This window comes from Lissotriton helveticus, chromosome 6 (genome assembly GCF_964261635.1).
Source record: "Lissotriton helveticus chromosome 6, aLisHel1.1, whole genome shotgun sequence".
Classification (NCBI taxonomy): Eukaryota; Metazoa; Chordata; class Amphibia; order Caudata; family Salamandridae; genus Lissotriton; species Lissotriton helveticus.
Window position 1 is genome coordinate 1,810,226,218 of NC_136067.1, and position 24,969 is coordinate 1,810,251,186.

A 24,969-nucleotide genomic window follows, 5' to 3' on the forward strand; every position below is an offset into this window, starting at 1 on the left:
TTTTATGTGAATAGTGGACTAATGAGGAGAGCATTGAGGCACAGTGCACCATAATTTACTGGCTTGAGTAAGAAGTAGACCTGGAGGCTCTGCCTGGAATTCCTACAAACACTGTTAAGTACATACTGAAGGCCACCATAGTGGCATTCTGATAACTGCCTTGAGATAAATACATGACAATCAAAAAATAGTAAAGGTAGAGCTGTGGTCACAGAGATGCATCTTCCTGTACAGTTTCTCAGAAGACTCACTATATGGAGCATAAACGTCCATTTATGAGAGACAGCTATAGTGGATAAAGATTTAAACCAAGTCCTAGGCACACATTAAAGGAAAAGTGAAAGAGTGTCGATCCACTCAAATCATTTGCAAGCAAAATAATTACAAAGCTTGACACCAGTGGATACTTTTTTCGGTTTGTATTAGCGAATTTCTTCAGATAGTAACATACATCATAGGACCTGGATAGCATCCTATCTATTCTGTACATTTTCACCTTACCGCTTACTGTTAAGAGTGCCCTTTTTTCCTGATCACTTAAAACCCCACGCAGAATTGTTAATAGTGGATAAAGATTGCCTTCCAAGGAAATGAAACTACTTGCTACTTTTACCATTTGAACGCCTCTTTACCAGTGGCATGTATGACTTTGCTTAAGGCGTTCAGGTGCCAGGTGGCCATTCAGGGAAAAACTGAGATTACTGGTATAGCTGAAGAGAAATGGCAGGAGGTATTTCTAGTTCATACATTACGAAAAGGGGGCACAGGGAGCATTAATAGAAAAAGAAAGGAGGTCCAGTACCAGTGCTCCCAAGAGTAAATGTACACACACTGAGTGGTAACCGTTCCTAAACAAAGGGAAATTTCGACAACTATTAGTTTGATAACCAGCAATGGTGAGAAGTTGTAGGTGAGGAAATAAGGCAAAACGGGCTATGGTCCGGAGTTTGTGGGCTGGAGGTAATCAGAATAAAAGAGGGTATGGTGGCAATATAATGATGAATGATTTAGGAAGATGAGGATATGTACTAGATATGTTGAAAGTAATACAGGAAGACAAATGGAAAGGTCCCAGGTCAGTTGGTGAATAAGTGGCTATTAAGGGAGTCTAACAATTGGGGTAAGGAAGGGTATCCAAGGAAAGCAAGGAAGCTGCTTATCGGTGTTCAGTAACTGCATCTGTATGAACAGGATGGGATACTGCAAACATCCCCTTTTTAAAAATAGATATATTTTTATTATATATTTTTCTCACTCTGCTAACCTTTTATGTTTACCCCCTACTAACCTTTATGCTTACCCAACCCTAAGCTTTTAAAAGCCTGTCAAACCTTTATTACCTCATTCCCTTAACCCCTGAACTGAAAACACCCCTTTCTACCCCAAAACCTTACCCACAAATAATCCTTAAAAATCCTTAAAACCCTTCCTACCATGTACTTCCATGAACCTTTACCCACCCATAAACCCTGTAAAGTCTTTATTGAATCATACTCTTACCCATTCCTGAATCCTATAAACCCTTTACTAACTGTATCCTTAACCATTCCTGAACCCATAAAAAATCCTCACTACCCCAAACCTTTAACCATCGCTGAACTTTTAAAAGCCCCTTAAAACCCCACACCATGACCATCCCTGAACCCTAATACCCCCTTTAAAACTTTACTACCCATATCATTACTGTTACATGAACCCTACAAACCCCTAACTATCATGCACCTCTACCCATTCCTAAACCTTATACAGCTCTTGAAAACATTTTCTACTCTGTACCCGTTCCCATCTCTGAATCCTAAAAACTCGTAACTCCAGCATATTGTTACTCATCCGTGAAAAACTCTTAATACCCCATACTATTATTGTTGGAAATTGCCCTTTTTGCAGGGTTATCCCCAAATTTTTTGCTTTCTTCTCCCTTGTTTTTCCTGAACTGTTTTTGTTGGATTTATGACTCTGGGCACTGCTGATCAATGCTAAAGTGCATATGCTCTCCCTATTGTAAATTGATGTATGAATTAGTGATTCCATGATTGCCTGCTTTGGTTTACTGGTCAGACCCTAGTACAGTGAACGGAGTGCCCGGGGCTTGTGAAAAAAATGCTGCTAGTGGGCTTGCAGCACTGGTTGTGCCACCCACAGAAGCAGCCTGTAAAAGTGTGTCTAAGGCCTGCCATTGCACAGCCTGTGTGCTGTCTGGTACTGCCATGCTGACTGGGCAAGTGCACCCACTTGCCAGTCCCTAAACCTTCACTTTTCTTCATATCAGACACCCCTATGGTTGGCCCAAGGTCAGGGTGCATTGTAAGTATAAGGTAGGACATGCCCTGGTGTGTGTGGCATGTCCTAATAGTGAATTACAGCCGTTTTTGTGTTTCACTATTGCAAGGCTACCTGTTCTCCATAGGCCAGAATGGACAGTTAGATTATTACATTTTATAATCTGACTCAGGGAACATGGTAGAAATTCGAGTTTAGTATGCCTGAACTCAGAATGATAAATTACCTCTTTTAGTGAAGTTGATTTTAACATTCTGTGTTTGAAAATACCACTTTTAGAAAGTAGTTTTTTTCTTGTCTAACTATCCGAACCTGCCTCTGCTAGGTTGTGTATACCTTGTCTGGAGTTTGTGTGACGGGGCTGGGGGATTCGAGGAGACAGGGTGGGTCCGCCCAGTGGTGAATAGAGAGATCTGCCTCTAGATGGGAGGGAGGAGTTGCACCTGGTTTGATGTCTCTGCCTTGCATTGTGAAAGGAGAGAAGGAATCATGTCAACAAAGTGCTCCAGGGCTGTGCTTTCCCTCCACAATGCTGGCTCCACCTCCTGTGGGGCGTCTGATGTTTCTGCTCTGCACTGTGAAAGGAAAGAAGGAGTCATGTATACAGAGTGCTCCAGAACTGGTTTGGACTGGGCAAAGGCACCTCTGCCCTCAGAGGACAATGGATTTTGGGGTATAAATATTGGGACACTCATCCCAAGAAATTAGATCATCCTGGAATCAAGAAGGAACCTCTACCAAGGATAAAGCTAGAAGGCTGAAGAGGAAGGACTGCCCTGCTGTGTGTTTGTGGACTGACCTGCAGTTGCTTTGCTGCCAAGGAGAGGGGAAGGACTTTGCTGTGTGCTGTGTCCCCTTGCTTGAAGAGATCTCCAAGGGTCTGAGGAGAGCTGGCTTACTGTTAAGCAGTCCCAGGAACAAAAGAACTTCACCCCCAGCTTCCCCCTGAACTCTGCTGAGTGAGTTCTGCCCTTCCTAGAGTGCTTGATCCAATTGTGGGGCCTCTGGAAGTTGTGCCTACTCTTTGGGGAGCTGTACAAGAAGAAAAGAAGAAGATTTGCAATTTTCAGCAATCGCTCGCTCGCGGAGTGTATCGTCGACAGTGCGAGAAAATTCCTGTTGCCGCTGCAAGAACTGACGCATCGTTCGCTTACAGAGCGCACCCCTTCCGGTGCGGGAAGATTCCTGTGGCTGCGAGTATCGTCGCAGAGCCTGTCATCACTGGATGAGATCATCGCACTGCTTGCTTGCTAACCGCATAACGTTGCTGCGAACATCGTCGCAGAGCCATCGCATCGAGGAGCCACGAGAGGAGGAGATCGACGCAGCACCGTGCATCGCCGCCGCACCTGAGAACGTTGCTGTCCCGAAGATCGTCGCATCGTGCCTGTGCGAGATGCTTCCTACCGAACCTGTGCACTGGAATCCATACAAGGTATTGCATTCCGCCCCATACAGACCGGATTTGTCGCAACACCCCCGCTGCGTGCAGCGGGTCTGTCGCATCGCCTTCCCAGGTTCTCAGGAGTGACGCATCGCTTGTTTTTCAACGCTGCACCTTCCAATTGTAACTTTTGTTGCATCTACAGGTACTTTGGGCTAAACATGACGCAAATGCGGATTATTTTTACGCAAACCCTAGAAAAGCATATTCTTGATCTGTGTATGTTGTATTTTTGTCGTTTTGGTCTAGTTTAGATAAAGATACTTTATTGTTCTAAACTGGTGTGGAGTCCATTTGTGGTGTTTTCACTGTGTTACTGTGAGTGTTGGTACAAATACTTTACACATTGCCTTTGATAAGCCTGTCTGCTTGTGCCAAGCTACCAAGGGGGTGAGCAGGGGTTATCTAAAGAGTGTATCCCCATTACCCTGGCTAGAAGCAAGGGTCCCTATTTGGACATTGGTACCTACCTCTGCCAACTAAAAATCCCAGATGTAACAATTATCATACCTGAACCTTAAAACCTCTTACTGCCTTGCACCCTTACCCACCCATGGAATCCTAAAGCTCTTTAAAACTCTTTCCGCTCTGAACTCTTACCATTTCCATAACCCTTCACTCTCCTCTCATTTAAAGGGCATAATAATGATATAATTTCAAAAGAAATACTTACTTTGTGGTAAAATGTCAAAGAAAACCTGTGTGCAACTTGCCAGCAGCAGCAGCCCGTTTAAAGGAATGGTTTTACTGATTTCACCATAATACTCATTCAGAATATTATTATTCCTAGAGATAATTATTGATCAGCTGTGTGTACTTGTATTATTATACTTTATTGTGTTAGCAAACCCTGGGATTATGGTGCCTATTATGTTTGTATTTTATATGTTGCTCTGACTCTGTTTCATCTATGTAAAGTGTAGAGTTACTATGAATGTGTTTGCTGCTAGCCAGTGGACTCCAATATAAAGTAATTTATGCACCTTATTTAAAAACATACATAGAGGTTTTAAAAGACATAGTGCTTGATTCACAAAGGACCTCGGCACTTGGATGGAATCTCCCCAATGAGATTTTCCTTTCAGAAATTCTGTGCGGAGACTCCCCCAGATTGCGGGGCCTTCGCCACAAGTGTGGAGGCCCTTTTTGAATCAGGCCCATAATTTGTAGTTCACAAAAGAAGCTATTGGAATTAAAGGAATACAAACTTTTACTTTGTTTAAATTATCCTCCGGTTTATTTGGTTGTAAACAGTTATGCCATTTGTCACATGAATGATAGTTTTCTTAGAGAAATTAATTCTTTTCTTGAGAAATACACATTCTGTTCTCTCTACCAAGAAAAGTATTAATGAAGTAGTGGTGGTACAGTGGTTTGTAAATCATCCTTTAATGATTTGCATACTAAACCAAAAATGAAAATGACTGTCACAGCTATGTGTGTCTAAAGGCCTGAATTATATCTTGGCAGCATGCATACCCTACACACACACATAGAAGAGGGAAAGGAGGGGTTCAGTGGGACCAACCTGTCCCTGGGTGCTCCTTGAGTTCCCGTGTTGGAAAAACCACCTTGTTTTTAATACTGCCCTCAAATGCTAGAGAGCGTCATGCTTCATCATAAACCACATCGACATCAAGATGCAGACCAATATCATTTGATGGAGTGAAAAATATTTTTTCAAAAACCACAACAATTGAGGGGATTGAATCAAACCCTCTATCCCAGGATCTCAGGATCCTCTCAACACAAAAGAGTGAATAAAACTACCTAGGTGAATGTTCAACTAATCTTTATTCTTAACTTTGCCTGGCAGGCTTAAAAACAATATCTTGGGGCTATACTGTTTTTTTTTGGAACCGTATCCACTTGAATTTAGTGTTATTCAATCAACATATTTCGGCCTTCCCTGAGCCTCTCATGGATCTAACGACCTTCCTCAGGATTAGGATCCCTTCTACTCCTCTGGGCTCCTTATTAGCCTATCCTATATACAGTACCTTATTTTTTAGGAATAAATATGGGGATATTGTTTCCCTTTTCTCCTTCAATTTTCCCTGTTATCTTGGGAGCATCCTACAAGGGAAATTAATTATTTTAGTCATCTCTACTTCCGTTACTTTAGCAGCTCCCTGCCTATTGTGTTTCTTAAAAAATTAAATTTTCTCAAGAACAACTTCCAGTATAATTCATATGATTCACTGTTCACTGTCCAATCTTTATTCTACACATGCTCCCACAGGTAAAAACACTTACAGAACCAAGGGGCATATTACCAACAAGTAGCGATGTTTATCGCTAAATAGTCTTAGCGACAATTTTTTTATCGCTGCCTAACGCTGGATATGTTAGCGGAGAAAACATGCTATTAGCAACGTTTTTCTCCATTGTGCTAAAATATCCAGCGATAGCGGCGAAATGCGTGAATATCGCTGAGAATACAGCGATATTCACGCATTAGCGACGAAATGCTCTTAGCCATGTTATCCACCTCCCATTGGATAACATGGCTAAGAACTGGTCTGAGCAGGCGTTGGTTTTTGGCGATAGCGTGAATATTTCCATCGCTACGCCTGCCTTGCTAATAGGCGATAGCGACGTTAGCGACTGCTTTCAGTCGCTAACAGGTTGGGTACGCCCACTTTGCATGTCATTAGCGAAAAATATCACTGATATGCAAAGCGGGCCCCAAACCGCTCGCTATCGTCTAAAAGCTGTCACTAACATCAGTTAGCGACAGCTTGCTAATAGAGCGATAGAATTATCGCCGCTTAGTGGCCGAAAACGGCCGCTAAACCGGCGATAATTGCCTATCACCACCCTTGGTAATATGCCCCCAACTTCCTTTCACTTCTTGCAGAGTGCAAACTCATTCGACTTATTCTATTTCATACAGATTTTAATTAGTCGAATTCTCTTACCCGAGTTTCATTGCAGCAGGCTGAAAACGGGTTAGTGTTGGGAATGTCTCCCTTAGTCACACACTGTGGTATAATACAGTACAGCAATAAATATCCATTCGTTTTTTGTTATAAATTAGAATTGTAGTTATAAACATTCTGCCTCTATGTCTTATTTCCCTCTGTATTACACTTTATCCCCGAAGAGTGTAATATCTGGATCACCCTCTCTCGTGTCATGAGTTTGCTATGTACTCTTGCCCAGTCCCTTTCAAGGGGCCTTGTTATATGGCTTTTTTGCTGGGTTTACTCCCCTAGGGGAAACATGCCACCTCCCCAGGGTCCGTCAATGATGTTCCGTTCTAAAACGGTATGTTTATTTTCATTTCTGGCCCATTTTGTATCCAGTACCCACTATCGATTACAAAATTAGATTAATGAGCCCCCTTCGTTCTTTGCATCGCGTTCCCTGCGTTTCTGATACGGTTGGACCCTAATCTTAGCCCCTGCCTTCAATCCATTCTGATATTTCTCAAAGCTCCTATTTGGGTAAAAAAACTCACTTTGTCAGGGACAATGCATTACATTTCTGCCATCCGCTACCCTCCCTAGATACCCTGTCACAACAGCAACAGAGTATACATACCACCAAGATAAATGTCCACTTGCCAAATTTATAAGTGAACGGACCTTATGTTTTATTACGGTGGAGACTACCCCTTCTCTGTCATCAATAAACCCCTTTGACGGCCCTGTGGAGCAAGGGCTGTCGGAAGCAGACTTCTAATTCCACCCACCTAATTTAGATGGACGGAATCAGAGGTTGATTTTCACTACCCGTCACAGCCAGGAAAACCCTAGTGGAAAGGGGCAGTAACAACTGATAAAACTTCCCTTAGCCCCGGGAAAGGATTCCCATGGCGAGGGGTGCATTTTCTTAAAAAAAAAGAAAAAAATCCCACATTGGGATTTTCTTTTGGAAAATAAAAATAATAAAACTTTTTTTTGCAAGGCTCCATCATGTTGATGGAACTTCATGTTGGTGGAGCCCTATACCCAACTGCAAACACCATTTACAGGACCTGCAGTGATGGCAGTTCAATCAATCAATCAATCAATGTGCTTGTAAAGCGCGCTACTTACCCGTGAGGGTCCCAAGGCGCTGAAGGGAGGGGGGAGTGTGCTGCTACAGCTCGAAGAGCCAGGTTTTGAGGAGTCTTCTGAAGGTGAGTAGGTCTTGGGTCTGCCGTATGTGGGTGGGGAGGGTGTTCCAGGATTTGGCGGCGAGGTAGGAGAAGGATCTGCTGCCGGAGGTCGTTCGTTGGATGTGGGGGACAGTGGCGAGGGCGAGGCTGGTGGAGCGTAGCGGAGCTGGCAGGTGGGGGTGTGGAAACTGAGTCTGCTGCTCAGGTAGGCTGGTCCGGTGTTGTGAAGTGCTTTGTGTGCGTGGGTGAGGAGCTTGAAGGTGATCCTCTTGCAGACTGGGAGCCAGTGTAGGTTTCTCAGGTGGGGGGGTGATGTGGCTGCTGCGGGGGATGTAGACGATCAGTCGGGCGGAGGCATTTTGGATGCATTGTAGTCGTTGTAGGTGTTTGGCTGGGATTCCTGCGTAGAGTGCATTTCCGTAGTCCAGTCTGCTGCTGACGAGGGCCTGTGTCACCGTTCTTCTTTTTTCGGTCGGGATCCACTTGTAGATTCTGCGTAGCATGCGGAGGGTGTTGTAGCAGGAGGAGGAGACGTCGTTGACCTACTTGGACATGGAGACGGAGGAGTCGAGGATGAATCCTAGATTGTGTGCATGGTTGGTGGGTGTTGGTGCTGTTCCCAGTGTGGTCGGCCACCAGGAGTCGTCCCAGGCTGAGAGGGTGGATCCGGGGATGAGGACCTCCGTCTTGTCCGAGTACAGCTTCAGATGGCTGCTCCTCATCCAGTCGGCGACGGCCTTCATTCCTTCGTGGAGGTTCATTTTGGCCGTGTGTGTGTCCTTGGTGAGGAAGAGGATGAGCTGGGTATCGTCAGCGTAGGAGATGATGTTGAGGTCATGGTGGCGGGCCAGTAGTGCGAGGGGGGCCATGTAAACGTTGAACAGCGTCGGGCTGAGGGATGAGCCCTGGGGGACGCCGCAGATGATGTCGGTGGCTTCGAATCGGAAGGGTGGGAGGCGGACGCTCTGGGTTCTGCCGGTGAGTAAGGACGAGGTCGAGTCAAGGGCCTTCTCCTGGATTCCGGCTTCTAGGAGGCGTGTCTTTAGAGTGCGATGGCAGACCGTGTCGAAGGCGACTGACAGGTCAGGAGGATGAGGGCTGATGTTTATCCGTTGTCTAGTTGGCGCCTGATATCGTCTGTGGCGGCGATGAGGGCAGTCTCGGTGCTGTGGTGCGGTGACTAGGACGGGTCCAGGATGTTGTTGTCTTCCAAGTGGCCGTTTAGTTGCATGTTGATGATTTTCTCGATGACTTTGGCCGCGAATGGGAGATGGGAGATGGGCTGGAAGTTCTTGAGTTCCTTGGGGTCTGCTGTGGGCTTCTTGAGGAGGGCGTTGATTTCGGCGTGTTTCCAGCTTTCCGGGAATGTCGCTGTTTTGAAGGAGATGTTGATGACCTTCCGTAGTTTGGGTGTGATGGCTGCGTCTGCTTTGTTGAATACATGGTGTGGGCACGGGTCAGACGGAGATCCTGAGTGGCAGTTCCTACCAATGCTTTAGAAATTACCCCAAGCTTGTCAGTCATTACAAAGTTCTGCAGGCGGCACCCCTTTCAGGACAATGGAGCAATTTACTTTGTCTCCCTGACACAGCAATGGGCCTCACAAGGCCTTAAGTTATCCTGCTCTAGGATTTTATTTTTGAAAACAGCATTGTAAACAGCATTGACAGGAACCGCTGTGATGGCAGTTCCTGCCAATGCTTTAGAAATGACCCCCACGTCTGCAGTAATTTCTAAATTAGATGGGAAGCACCTTTGTCAGCGCGACGGAACAATTTACTCTATCTCCCTGTCAGAAATGGGCCACTTGCCTATGTATAAATAAGATTCCAAGCACCATATCATGGCTTTGGAGGTCGAGGTGGCCACTCTGTTGCCCCGCTCCGAGACCGCGAAGGCTATCAAAAACACCAGCCAGAGTACAACTTTTAATGTCTATGGTGGGCATTTCTTTGGCAGTGCAATGGGAGCATCAAAGGCAGGTCCTGCAAGGTATGGACTGTGAAGTCCATGCCCTGCAGGAACTGGGGGTGCATGCAGACACGGGGGCACAACATGTGCTCCCCTGCATTCACGCCATAAAGTGGTGGTGCCCCCGCTAAAGCAAAGGAGAGTCGCCCCACTGTTCTGCGAGCAGTGTAAAAAGGAAAATGAAATCGATAATAACTAACGTAATTACGGTTTTGTGTTCCTTCTTGTCTGGGTGCGGGTGGGGCGGGCTGGTCAGTGCAGGAGGCAAGTTTATAGCACACTCTAAAGTGCACATGACTGTTTGGCTGGCTCAAGAGGGTAGTTTCAGACAGTCATGCACACTTTACATCTTCTCCACCAGGCTGCATTACACAGCCTGTTGAGGAACATGCAAAGCCTCTAAGCCCCTGTCTGAGAGCCGAACCACAGCGCTCAGACCAATAACAACGCTGCTTAAACACCATTCCTGTTTTCTGTTTGTCTACTTCTACTGATAAGATTTGTAGGCTTCCAGGGGCTGAGGAAATGGTCAATTCATATGACATTTTCTGATATCTTACCTATTCTTTAAGGGTGAGCACACCAGGTAGCTTTCTGTGGACCTGAGCTTATGAGCTGTGTGGTGCTGATTGGCTTTTGGAGAATATATATTATCTCTTTGTGTGCTACTTTATTTTATGTTAATCAATCCATAGAGCATGATATTATCTCTTAATTGGTGTTCTGGTGTTAGAAGACTGCCATATAAAGTGTCACAAAGCTAAAGAAGATTTATTATACAGCGTACAGACAGGTTTTGAGAGCCTTTCTAAACCTCAACAAATCAGGAGCAGCTCACAAGATGGAATGAATATTACTTTTATGATGGGCCACCTTAACTAAGAAGGATCCATCCCCTATATGCTCAAGCCTGTATTTTGGGATAAGGATAAGGTTAGTGATTTAGGGGCACAGCAAATAGACAGGAGCATGGTATACAAACGTCTGTTGTAGATAAAGAAGTCCAGTCCTATGAAAAGCATCATGCACAATACATAGAGACAGCCTGTCGCACCTGGCAGCCTTAGGGTGGTCTCCCCCCCAACTTTTTTTGCCTTTCTCCTCCACTTTTTCTGACCTATATTTGGCTGGCCTTAGGACTCTGAGCATTTTACCACTGCTAACCAGTGCTAAAGTGCATGCGCTCTCACCCTTAAAAAATGGTAACATTTACTCATACCCAATTGGCATATTTAATTTACTTATAAGTACCTAGCAGAGTGCACCACATGTGCCCAGGGCATGTAACTTAAATGCCACTAGTGGGCCTGCAGCACTGATTGTGCCACGCACTTATGTAGCCCTCTAACCATGTCTCAGGTATGGTATGCAGAGCTTGAGTGTGTGTTTAAAATGTCATTTCATCATGGCAAATAAACGTTTTGCCAGACCCAACCTTCTCTTTTTATTCATATAAGTCACCCTTAAGGTAGGACGTGGGCAGGGAAATGCATTGAAAATGGAGGAAAGTTTTACGTGTCCTGATAGTGAAAAACTCTTAAATTCCTTTTTCACTACTGCAAGGCCTGTCTCTCACAGATAACATTGGGATAACCTTATGTCGTTTCAAGACCTGATACAGCACGACTCCCGTGGCGGATGCCTAGCGGAGCATGCTGCACAAACTGATTTTTTAAATTGAATTTGATTTTACCCTCTGTTTTCTGTTTTAAATTTGGGGTGCATTGTTTTTCTGCCTCGTGTCACTACTTTAATTGGGGTACTGCTCGCTACCTTTTTCTTCTCTCTCCTGAGGCGGAAGCCAGGAGATCTCTTTCTGTTCTGTTTAAATCGACTGGGAGGGGTATTGTGTTTTAACTTCCGTGGGGGCATCGGAGCGCCTACCTGACTCCCCTGACTGCCGCGCAGGCCCTCCCTTGCGCCGAGTCAATCTGGTTGCCCCCCTCTCAGCCGTTGAGGAGCTGAGGGGCATTGTGGGACTGAAAGGCTGCTCAGTAGTTTGGCGGCCATCTTTGATGAGGCAGGCTGCTAGTCGGCGGACTAGGCTTGCTGCCTCACGGGCGGGAACTATAAATTTAGTATCCACACTGGGTTCGGGTCAGACCTGATACAGCACGACTCTCGTGGCGGATGCCTAGTGGAGCATGTTGCACAAACTTATTTTTAAATTGAATTTGATTTTACCCTCTGTTTTCTGTTTTAAATTTGGGGTGCATTGTTTCCTGCCTCGTGTCACTACTTTAATTGGGGTACTGCTCGCTAGCTTTTTCTTCTCTCTCCTGAGGCGGAAGCCGGGAGATCTCTTTCTGTTCTGATTAAATCGACTGTGAGTGGTATTGTGTTTTAACTTCCGTGGGGGCATCGGAGCGCCTACCTGACTCCCCTGACTGCCATGAGCACTGAAACGGCTCTATTGGAGGGAAAGCACTGTTGGCGTTGTTAGATCTGTCAGCGGCGTTTGACACCGCTCCCCATGACCGTCTCCTGGCTAGACTATTGGAGATCAGCGTGAGGGGAACGGTGTTCATATGGTTCAAGTCTTTTCTCTCTAACCGACAACAGACAGTCTGGGCCCCTCCGTACTCGGCTGCGGTGCCGCCTCTGGAGGAGGGAGTCCCGCAAGGGTCGATTCTCAGCCCCACTCTTTTTAATATCTATATGTCCCCTTTGGCGGCGCTGGCCGAGTCATATGGTGCCCAGATTGTCTCCTACGCAGATGACACCCAGCTTCTCCTCGCCTGTGGTAAGAACAAGGACTTCGACGGTGATCTCATTAAGAGCTGTCTGGGTGCTGTTTTTTGCTGGTTTCAACAAAACCAGCTGAAATGCAACTCTGACAAATCTGAGGTTCTCTTCTTTGGTTGTCCTCCGGACCCCTGTTGGAAGTCCTGGTGGCCGGCGGCTATGTACCCTCCCTCTGCCGACACCAGGTTGGCTAAGAATCTTGGAGTTAAGATCGACAATGGCTTGACTCCTAAACCTTAGACTCTAGGCCTGGTTGGACAATGCTTCGGGATACTAAAAATGCTCAGGGAATTTCTCCCCCTCTTATCCATTGCCCACAGGAAGAGCACGGTGCAAGCCCTGGTGGGATCTAGACTTGACTATGCTAACGTGCTCCACCTCGGTCTTCCTGAGTATCTCCTATCGCGCTTGCAGGTGGTTCAGAATTCGGCTGCCCGAGCAATCTTTGGCCTTGGCCGGAGGGCCCAGGCTACGGGACTGCTGAAATCCCTCCATTGGTTACCGATTCGGAAACGTATAGAGTTTCAGGCCTTGACCACTGCTTTCAAGGCACTCCATGGCACTGGCGCTTGTTATTTGAGGAAGAGGATCGGGTTTCACTATCCGTCCAGAGCCTTACATTCGGCGTCTCTGTCCCTGGCCACTGTCCCGGCAATTAGGCGTGCTCGGATCGGGGGTCGCTCTTTCAAATATCTCGCACCCCGGGCCTGGAATGCACTGCCGCTGTCACTAAGAAAGAGTGAGAATTTACTGTCTTTCAGGAAAGATCTTAAAACGTGGCTGTTCAGCAAATAATCTTCCTTTACCGTGGGGGCTGTGTTGTGTTGAGTCTGATACCGCCGGGACACTCTGCATGAGTATCTGAGCGCTCAATAAAACTCCAATTAACATAACATAACATAACATACCATAACATAAGTGTGATTCACAATTTGAAAGTTTGGTGTCTCTGGAATCATAATTTAAAATCACAACTTAAGGTGAAGTCGGATTTTAAATTGCAATTCTGAAAAGGCCACTTTTACAAAGTTGCCATTTTCTGGCTTTAGCCATTTGGTGCATGTCTCACTTCTGGGGTGGGTGACAGCTGAACCTTGTGTATTCCTCCTAGACAGCCACACACAGTGGGAGCTTAGGTGTGACTTGATGGGCCATCCAGGCAGGATGGGAGGGAGGAGCTGGACCCAGGCTCACTTACACCTGAATAGGCTATGTCCTGTCCCCACACAAAAGGCTGTAGTGAGTCTTGTAGTGAGCCAGGGCAGGAAGGGCAGAGCCTCTGTGTAAGTAGTGACTTATCACTAATACTAAGTCCACAAACACAATAAAGGGTTCAGACAAGGTCTCAATAAATTCTTTCCTTGCTCAACCCTTGGTAGCTGGGAATGATCTGGAAGGCGTAATTTAGCAGACAAGTATGTAAAGCATTTAAACACACCAATACATTGAATAAGTAAGACACAAAACACAATAATAATCCAACTCCAGTTTATAAAAATAGACTATATATTATGGACAAATAGAGACCGAAATGCCAAAAATCCAATGGAGGGAACCGGACATATGAATTTTTAAAGAATAAACACTTCCTAGTGCTTAAAAATATGTAGCGCTACTTTGAGACATCTGGTCACGCTTGACCGAGATAAAGTCAAAGTTTGAGGCTGATAGCAATGGAACCCTGGTCAGATTCACTAAGTAGGAGGCCTTGGTCAAAATCTTACCTTTGGACTTTTCTGGAGGATTTTCTCTCGACGTCGAGAGGTGCACTCCAGCAGGCCAATTTCGATGGAACATTGTTGGATTGTTTCTCCGCGAGGCCTCGGTCAAATCCTGGAAAGCTGGAGCTCCAGAGATTTCAGCTGGATGAACCCCAAATAAAGGCAGTATCACAGTTGAATGTAGCCGGCTTGACTTGCAAAATCTAGTAGATCACCTTATGGAGCTTTTCCAAAAGTTGTTCCAAACTTCTCGAACTTCCTCCTAAAGTCCTTCTTGAAGGTTCAAAGCGTATCCATATTTAGTCTGAAGTATCCTAAATGGTCCTTAGGATGTCTAGACTACAATTCCCACAATGCAAAGTCCATGGGCGCACACCAGGATGTGGACTATTGGTGGAGATGATGTAGGTGGGCTCTGATAGCCTGTAACTTGCAGGGTGTCCACTCCTTAATTCTTCTTGAAGCAAGGCAAAGTCCTTAGGGCTGTAGTACCAGACTGTGCAGCAGGTGAAGTCATCCAGAGTGCAGTCCTTTGGAGGCAGATCTAGATTCCAGCAGGGCAGTGCTTCTTCTCCTTATAGTTTCAGGAAGCAGATATGAGGAGCTAGGCAGCTCTCCTATATTTATTCTGTGTTCCTGGGCATCAAGCAGGGGAGTGCCCTGACCATTGGCATGCAGGGTGCCACCCAGGTGTATGACCGCTTCCTTTAAAGTGTAGCATAGTCTTGTCTTACAAAGCACTATTCCCTCAAAACCAGCATGGACAATTTCTGTCCAAAACAGTTAGATGGGGCTAAGCCAACCCACCGGCGTGGCTAAGTTTTACTAACACTCTCCTTCACCCCCTCTCCTTAATCTAATTACTGAGGCTCCTGTGTGGCTGGAGGGTGAAAGATGTGGGGGTCAGCCTGTGTTGTCTTAACATGTCATTCTTCCTTTGAAGACCAGTTTTGATCCCCCACCCCCGTCCTGCCTTTTGGCTTCTGCAGCCAAAGTTCTCCAACCACTAAGAAATGCATTGTGTACTCTGACAGGACACTTCAAACCTCATCAAGCAGCTCTGGCTCAGCCTGGGAAAAGCTGGCCAATCAAGAGAAGGCACTGGAAAGCTGGATTTTGGCTTGCAGAAAAGAAAGTTGCAACAGTGGCAAGTTCTTGGATGTATCTCTACTACTATTTTGATAACCTTGAAGTATAGTTTTAGACGGTTCCTATCAATATTTATTTTTAAATAAAATATTACAATGTTAACCTATGGAGCCATTCATTATAATAGGGAAAAACAGAATTGGCAGCTTTTGTATCACTGGGGCTTATTAACCATCTTTTATAATGGTCTTGCTTATAGTGGCAAAGAACCCGACCGCTGAGGGCACCTAGGGGAGACCTTAGGGGTGACTTATATATAACAGTAAGGTAGATTAATACTTTGGAAGTACCTTTAAATCCAAAGTCGAATTTGCATATTATTTCAATTTAAAAGCAGCCTGCAAGGCAGGGCTAGGTTTTAAAATGACTGCAGGCACCAAAGTAGTGCATACTTCGATGCAGGAAATCTACTCGGCCTCAAAACCTCAATGCCCGATTATATTACAGGTAGTTTGTACCCCCCTTGCCTTATTGTCTACTAGGGACTTACAGGGGTCTGTCATTGCCAAGTGTAATTAGACTGTATACATTTACAGCAGAGCACTGGTTCTGCGTCTGGTAAGCAGAGCCCAGGGCACAGTCAGTGTCAGTTACCACCAGTATCAAGTAAAGAATGGGGGTGATCAGGGCAAAAAGAATGACTTTCTCACAGCCCTGCCAAATGTGATCCCTCACACTGAATGTATAGGAGCCTCTGTATGCTGGCCTGTGGCTTATTAAGCCCAAACCAAGCTCCCAAATCAGCTTCTCCTACCTTGCTCTGTCACAGCCTAATGAAGCACTATAAACTTTCCACAGGTATGACGATGAATGTTGCACTTTTTTGCCTATATTAAAATGTTTCTGCTGAAGTCCAGCAGAGCTAAACAGCAGATAAAGTATTGCTTTAGGAGTTTGCTTTTTCTAAACAAAAATATGTTGCTGAGCTTTCAGTAAGGCACCCCACTCTGCAAACCTTCAGTGCTGTGAAGGGAGACAATGCTTCTAAGGTTCTCTTTATAGCGCAGAGATCGCCACTAGGCATGTAGAGATCTCGTAAAAGGGCAGATAGATCTCTGGTAGGGTGGCAGATGCCATGGCCTCCATTCCCCCGAAGATCTGTTGGGCAGCTTAAATTAGGCCTTTCATCTTGACATCACTGCAATTAAAGCGTAATGGGGTGTTTAGGGAATATCAAATGGTTGCATACAAAAAGTCGGTATCTCACTCATTTCAGGCCAATACCAATTCTATGTTAAGTCTGTTTATCAGTGAATGTCATGGGTTTTAGAACAACACTGTCCAATAAATTGGCCTAGCCTTGTTCCTCAACCTGGCATAGAGTGCCAGTAGAACATGGTCTTCAGACACACCTTGAGGGATCTGCTCAAAGGGCATGGGGTTTGTCATGCACTGTGTGCAACACCTCTAGCCACAGAATCTGTGGTATAAAAAACATGATGGATGGAATGTTTGAGATAATCTCAGCCAATGGTAATTACACGGGCCACATCCCAGTCCATCTTTTTTTTATACTGAATGCCACCTCAGTTTGGAACCAGCCATGTGCAAATCAGCGTTGACCCTGCTGCAACAGAATCTGTGGGGAAGGCCTAGCGTCTATGTTATGCATGTAGAGTGCTCTGTTCTTAGCACGGCTTGCAGTACTTGCAGCCGAGCCTAGATGGTACTGCCGCAAGACATTGTTATTTGACATTTCCTGTGTCTGTCCCACAGCTGTGAAATAAACATATGGCATTCCCTGCAACCATAACCTGATCCTATGGAGCAAAGAGGATACTAGGCACAGAACATTGTATCTGATCATGCCATAATGCAGTGCCTCTATCTCCAACATCTGCACAAATACCAGCCTGGAACTATGGGCCAGATGTAGGTGGCCCAATACCGGTTGGTAACGGCCGAAAATACAGAATTTCGGCCGTTACCGACCGGTATTGGTCATTTGGGATGTAGGGGACAGAAAATCGTCCGATTCGGTAAATTTACTGAATTGGTAAAGTTACCGACTCGGTAAAGTTTCCGAATCTGTAAATTTACCGAATCGGTAATTTTACCGAATCGCAACGGTTTGCAAATCGGTAAATTTACCGAATCGGTAAATTTACTGAATCGGTAAAATACCGAATCGGTAATTAAGAAGTGGTAAAATGTTATATTGAGATGTAGGTAAGCCCTTAAATATCGAATTTGCTTCAAATTCTGTATTTAAGGGTCGGTATTTACCATGGATTGAACTCAGGTGGTAACCAGGTGCAGCCTATAAAAAAGGACCCAAAATGCAATTCTTTTTTCACAATGGCGGCATTCTATGTCATTGCGAGACGGCTACGGCTACGGGAGGAAGGAGAGAGGGAATGGCAGAGACTGGAGCAGGTCTACAGACAGAGGATCACCTTGGCCATGCTCACAGAGGCAGAGATACTCCAGAGGTACAGGTTGGACCCAGACACCATCTTGGACCTCATCATGGACCTCCAACCACTGTTGGAGCACACTATCCCAAGGGCACACGCTATTCCACCCCACGTGCAGGTGCTGTGCAGCCTACACCTGCTTGCGTCTGGGAGCTACCAGAGTGTGGTTGCTGCGGTAGGTGGGGTGATCCAGAGCAGCCTGTCACACTTTTTCCTCAAATTCCTTGACGCCATGTTACAGAGGATGGACCATTATATAACTTTCCCTGCAACCCATGCAGAACTGCTCCAAACAAAAACTGACTTTTATCTGATGGTGCATTTCCCCAATATCATTGGCTGCATTGATGGCACCCACATTCCCATTTGTCCCCCTGCTGGCACCGAATACATATATAGGAATAGAAAGTCCACCCATACCATCAATGTGCAGGTGATCTGCAATGCCAAGTGCGCCATCACTGACCTTGTGGCAAAATATCCTGGGAGTACCCACGACTCCTTCATATTTCAAAACAGCGGTATCTATGCACGGCTGACAGCAGGTGAATTTGGTGAAGGATACCTCCTAGGTAAGACACAGTGTGCGACCCCATTAACACCTATTGCAGTAAGAAGTACAGGTATGAATGTGAGTAATGTATTCACATTTCCTTTCAGGAAACAGTGCATATGCCCTCCGCTCCTTCATACTCACCCCCTACCTCAACCCCTCAACACCCAGCCAAAGGAGATATAACAGGGCCCACAAGAGCACAAGAAATATTGTGGAGCGTACCTTTGGTATATGGAAGAGCAGGTTTAGGTGCCTGCACAAGAGTGGAGGTGCACGGCAGTATACCCCCATCACCTGCTGTAAAATCATTGCTGCCTGTGCTATGTTGCACAACCTTGCTGTGAAGAAGGGCACTGAGGTGGAGTTGTCAGACTTTGAGGATCATGATGACGAGATTGCTGTGCCTGAAACACAACCTGCTGGAGTGGCAACACCAAGTGATGGCAGATACAGACGTGAGGAGATTACACACAACTATTTCTGAGTAAGTAATGAGACACAGGTTGTGTATGGGACCAACGTATTTTAATGGTGCCACAATGTTCAAGCACTTTAGTGCAACAAAATAAACATTATACACGTGGGGACTGTATATCCCGGGTTACTTCACCCATGACCGGTAATGTCACTTGCGCCCGTGCTTCCCTGAGCCACTAGGATGTTGTTCGCTTTGTTCAGCTTGCCCTGCAGCCTCAGCTTGGCGCCTGGTACTCCTCCGTGTCTCCACATTAGTGCTTGTTATGCTGCTCCGGCTACTAGTGTCATCAGCCTCTGCCACATCCAGGGCAGGATTCTGTGCTGTGTGCGAAATCAACATTGCCTCTAGTGCACTCGTCATTCTGGCCATGCCCCTGGTGACCTCAGCTGTATTCTGTGTCAAAGCCTCCTGCATATTTATGCCCCTCCTGCATAGCAGAGATGTGTAGGTGGCCAAACGATTGATGGCCGTATTGCGGGCACGGGCATCCCTGCGCCTTGTGTGTGACAGACTATCAAGTTTGGGGCATAGCTGCGTAATTGAGTTGCTCATCTGCTGCATCCCTGCTGCTATGTCCGTATTTGTTTTGGCATCCTCTTTATTTGCCTCCACAATGTCTCTCATGCCCTTCCCCATGTCTCCTATTTGCACATTCAGGGCGCAGAGTTGGCGTTGGCAGGCTTGGATGGATTTGCCCTGCATCCTTTGAATGCGCACCATGCTCCCCTCCAGCCCACGGAACACAGTGCCCTCACCACGTCCACCTGCACTGCTGGGTCTGCGTTGTCTTCTGCGAGCAGTGACTGTCTCATCTGTGGACTGCAGTGCTGCTGAACTCACATCTACGGTAACTTGAGCCTCCCCCTCACCCTCTGCTGCCTCCATTAATGGTAGTGAGGCCACGACACGCCTCCTGGATGGTGGGGTTGCAGGAGTGGACTGGAGCAGTGATGGTGAAGTTTCTGGTGAGAATACCAAGGGAGGGGATTGGGAAAGCTGTGGGGAGTGCAGTAACTCTGGGGTCTGTACAGTGTCATCTTCATGGGAGATGCCAGTCATGTCACCTTCCTCCTGCGAGGCTTGCACTTGGCTTGGACCTGCTTCCTCACTCTCCTCCCTCGCTGGTGCAGTCCCTTCTGTGTCAGTGGGTCCACTGCCTGATTTGGCCCCTAGGTATAAATAAGCGTATATCAACTGAGTGCTACTGTGTCACAGTCACTACAATAAATGCTTTACACTTTTCACTTTCATTTATCTGCATTCATTTCACTAACTTCCTGATGTCTGCGCAGTTACACATGGTCTTACATTTGCTGACTACATTTCCCATAATGCATTGCTCCTGTATAGTGCTAGCAGCACTGGACTGGGGTTTGCTTGTCCACAAAGGGTTAAGGGAAGCAGGTTGGTATGGAGTGTAATGCAGCGCATGCGTCTTACCTTTTTTTGTTGCAGCTCTGGCTGAGCTGTCCACATCTCCCAGTCCGCAGACGCTGTCTGCCTCAATGGTTGAGGCCACCAACTCCTCCAGGTCAGTCAGGGGGGACGCTGTGTTCCTGCCTCCACCGGTTAGGCCTGCCTGCTTGTGGATTTCAGCCATTTTTTTTGGTGAGGCTCCTGAGGTCATAGAATCTTTTTTTGAGATCATCAGTATTCCTGGTGGTGACTCCCACAGCATTCACTTTTTCTAATATTGCCTGCCAGATTTTTCTTTTGGCAGACTCGGGAACAGTGAGGGAGTGCCTGCCAAAAAGTTTGTTGTGCACTCTCACTACCTCCTCCACAATTACCTGCAGCTCCATGCTGCTGAACTTTATTTTCCTCTTTCTTTCTGCCTTCTGGCTTTCACTGCTGCTTGCCATTTTTCAGTTGGTAAAGTTTAAAAAGAACTCTCCCTGCTGCTCTGTGACTCTGCTCAGCTCTGATTGCCTCTCCAGAACCTTCTAATTAGTTGCAGCTGCCTGGGTAGCCACTTCCTGGTAGGGAGGGTGAGGGTGGTAGCACCTGATTGGCTGTTTTCTTAAGTTTCACTTTTGCTTGCTTTCCGATTCGGTATTTACCGGATCGGTATTAACCGAATCGGTGTTTCCCATTCATTCCTATGGGCCTTTTGGCCCATAGGAATGAATGGGAAATACCGATTCGGTAAATACTGATTCGGTAAATACCGATTCGGTAATTTCCGAAAGTCCGATACCGAATTTTACCGATTCGGTAAAAAATACCGATTTTTTTCCCTACATCTCATTTACCGATTCTTGAATACCGAATCGGTAAAATTTGGTATTTAAGAATCGGTAAATGACAGTTACCTACATCTGGCCCTATGTCCTGCAGATAGAGTGAAATGTTCACTGTGCTCAAGCTTACAGTGCCAATGGATAGTTGAAGAAAACTACAAGTCTATAACCAGAAGAATTATGACTATGACCCCCAACAAACAGCATTCGGTAAAGATGCTTTGATAATGTCACCCCAAGTCCATATGAGCAGCTGTAGCACGACAGTATATTGATCACTGGCAAACATTAGCACTTCCTGTCTCACTCAGCACATTTGAGTTCTGAAAGAGGTAGTGCTGTCTGCATCAGTTGTGGCAATTTCTATAATGCTTGACAAACAAAGAATATCCTATGGTCTATGAACTACTTATGAATTTGAGATATTACTCCTCAGTAGTGCCGCCGAAAAAAACTTCTGAAAAAATATGCATTCTTTTTTCAGATTCCCATCACTCACCCAAGTGGGTGACATGCTTCATCATCTGGGTCTCCTCTGAAAGCCAACCTGGTGGCTTTTGGGGCTACAACTTCATCATAGTGGTGAAGGAGCCCGAGGATGTTTTTTTTATGAGGGTAGTTTATCTAAGTACCAGAAGTGAGCAGTTAAGTAAGTGGGAAATAAATGCAGTGCAGTGGTGAAAAAGTGATATTAAAATTGAAACGCGGTGGACCCAAACTTTTTATTCTTGTACACCGCGAACTAAGGTTAAAAACAGTGCAATTAGACAGTTTCATCAAATAGCTGTCTATACAGTATTTTAAATGGGCAACATTTTTCAGCACATTAACAGCCATAATGAGCCTTGAGCATTCGCCAGGACCTCTCAAAATTAATTCGCTACTGCAATAAGGTGAAAAAATTATAAGAAAAATATCTTAAAACGTAATTGTCGGTAACCATACAACCTGTTTGCTATTTGAGCAATGTATACAAATTTCTCCTCAATGATACTCAAGTCTCCACGAGAAATCTAGAAAAAAAAAACATAAAGCGACATTTTTTTAGGAGGAAAGCTCTCATTTTCTATTTACAATAAGTACAAGTGACACAAAGTTGCCACCTAGCACACTTCCTTTGGGGAACCAAGTTCATCATTCTTACCTCGAATATCTGAGGGAACTACCTCACCCCACCTGGCAACAGCTCAGGTAAACAGGAGGCACCGCTCTAAACGGGGGAAAAGCAGAGCAACACACCATATTAAATGATGCTCTGTCCTACCCTTATGTCTTCTCTTCTTATTATAATATCATATACAACCCATAAATACCTGATCACATAGACACATAGCAGACAGCTAGCACTCTACATCATGTAGTGCACTCATGTATATTCTATCATACTCTTGATGTAACATAAAGAATCTATAAGTTCTTCCATGTCTTATCAATCATCGTGTAAATTAGTCATTCTGTTTCTTATAAGTATGCCTAACTGGTACAAGAGCATACAAGAGCATGGTTGTATAGCCAAATGCTCTTTATTCGCAAAACAAACATACCAGGAAGTGTATATAGATCTTTACATCCTAATATTCCAATAGCTCAAATTCGGAATAATAACAAACACTCCTAATGCGTGTTCCTCCACTGGTAAAAAGCTGGCATCATTATAATAGCGTAACAATGGAACTTTTATTCATGTCACAAATCAGTTAAGTAGCGCTAATCTTGTCATCGCGTCACCTGTAGTAATGTAACAAAAACCGCCATACTAACGAGAATAAACCCTCTCAGGGTAAAGCAAGCACTACATCCAAGTATCTAGTGAGCACGCGCCTATCTCATTAACTCACCTAACCGTCGGTACCTCGCCGCAGTCAACCGGCCTTCGGGGAGGTACCGGGACTAGGTGGAAGCTAGCTAATATGCTGTGAAGACGCTCTGGAGACGCTCTCTCAGTTCTGGGTGCGCGTCACCCCAACGTGCGTGATGACGTCATCCCGGTACGTTTTCAGTGTAGGGAGTTGTAGTTTTTGGGGGAAACGTGCTGGAATGATACGTCTCAATGTATAAGATGTTAATATTGATACATACATTAAAGAATACATCGCAAATCACTCATATGTCACCAGAGGACTGAGAAATGGCTAATAATATCCCATCACTGTCTTCATGTCGATACAAGAACACAGTGTAGATACAATTAATAATGAAATTAGCGAATATCTTCATGTATCAAAAGATTTTTTCTCTCTAGCGTGAGGCCTGATTGTGGAACCTTATGTAAGGCTTCTCTTCTACAGAGTAATTATAAATGGCGAAATACCAAACATTAGTTTTAGACATGACATCGAGTAGTGTATCGTTCAGAAAGGCTGGTCAAGGCCAAAAATGACATCATCACAAAAGAGTCCTCTTGTGTGCCATCACCTTGGTTCGTGGTGTACAAGAATAAAAAGTTTGGGTCCACCGCTTTCCAATTTTAATATCACTTTTTCACCATTGCACTTCATTTATTTCCCACTTACTTAACTGCTCACTTCTGGTACTTAGATAAACTACCCTCATAAAAAAAACATCCGCGGGCTCCTTCACCACTATGATGAAGTTGTAGCCCCAAAAGCCACCAGGTTGGCTTTCAGAGGAGACCCAGATGATGAAGCATGTCACCCACTTGGGTGAGTGATGGGAATCTGAAAAAGGAATGCATATTTTTTCAGACGTTTTTTTCGGCGGCACTACTCAGGAGTAATATCTCAAATTCATAAGTGGTTCATAGACCATAGGATATTCTTTGTTAGTCACGTTTACATATTAGGGGCGATTTATCCTTTTCTGGTCTCTAAAGAGCCTCTGACCCTACCTAAAGGTGTTGTTGTGAAATATCTATAATACCACAGAATGTTGTGATATTTCCCCACCCTGGTTATGATGGTGTTACCAATTTAGCAGCACTTTTGCTATCGTCACAGAGGTGGCAGGAAGGTAGTGAGGTAGGATACCACAAATGTTCAAATTGGCTCATTTAAAAGGAGAACTTCTTCATCCTTAATGACAGCAGGGAGTCCAAAAGACAGCAAACGATCAAATATAGAGGAGTTTGCTGCCCCGTGGATGAACTGAGCAATAATTGTCCCCTTGCTTGCAGTCTGGCAACATTCAGACGTACAAAAGTTCAGAGATATGTGCTCTGCAAGATTAAATTCATGCACTTTGCTTCTCTCTGCTTCAAATATAATGTATTACAGACACTTGTGCTTGACAGATCGATTCTAACATGGTCATGTTCTCGTTTTATTCCACCTCTCCCACTGGGGATTGGTGAAAAATGAGGTAGAATGTCATTTTCTTTATAAAACAAGGTGATGTTTTTCGGATCGGAATTTCACACTGCAATTAAATTATCTTTTCGGTGTTAAAAGTACACTGCCACTCTTGACGCGTCATTGACTAGTGGAACACCCACGTGATGTAGCAAAGGACCTGCTAACAGTCCTTGAGAAAGGCAAAAAAATATGATTAAACTGTACTGCAATGTGACCCTATTTCTTATTTGCAATAACATAACACCAATTGAGCACACACTTTTCCACTACCAACGTTTTAATTAAATCTTTAAATCTTTGCTCAAACTCTCTTTATTCTTTTGTTTTACCTGTCTTTCTACGCCTTTTAACTCACACGGCTATGGGAAATTGCAGTTCATATAACAGCAAAAGCCTAACTCCTTCAAAAGATCTACAATTGAATTTGAAACCCTATTGCTCTAGATACCCAGAATTACCAGCGGAGCCTCGCACCCTGAGACAGGCCGGCTGCAGTCTGCCAGCGTGTAGACATTTTCAATTACTTATGAATTACGCTTCACTCATCATCAA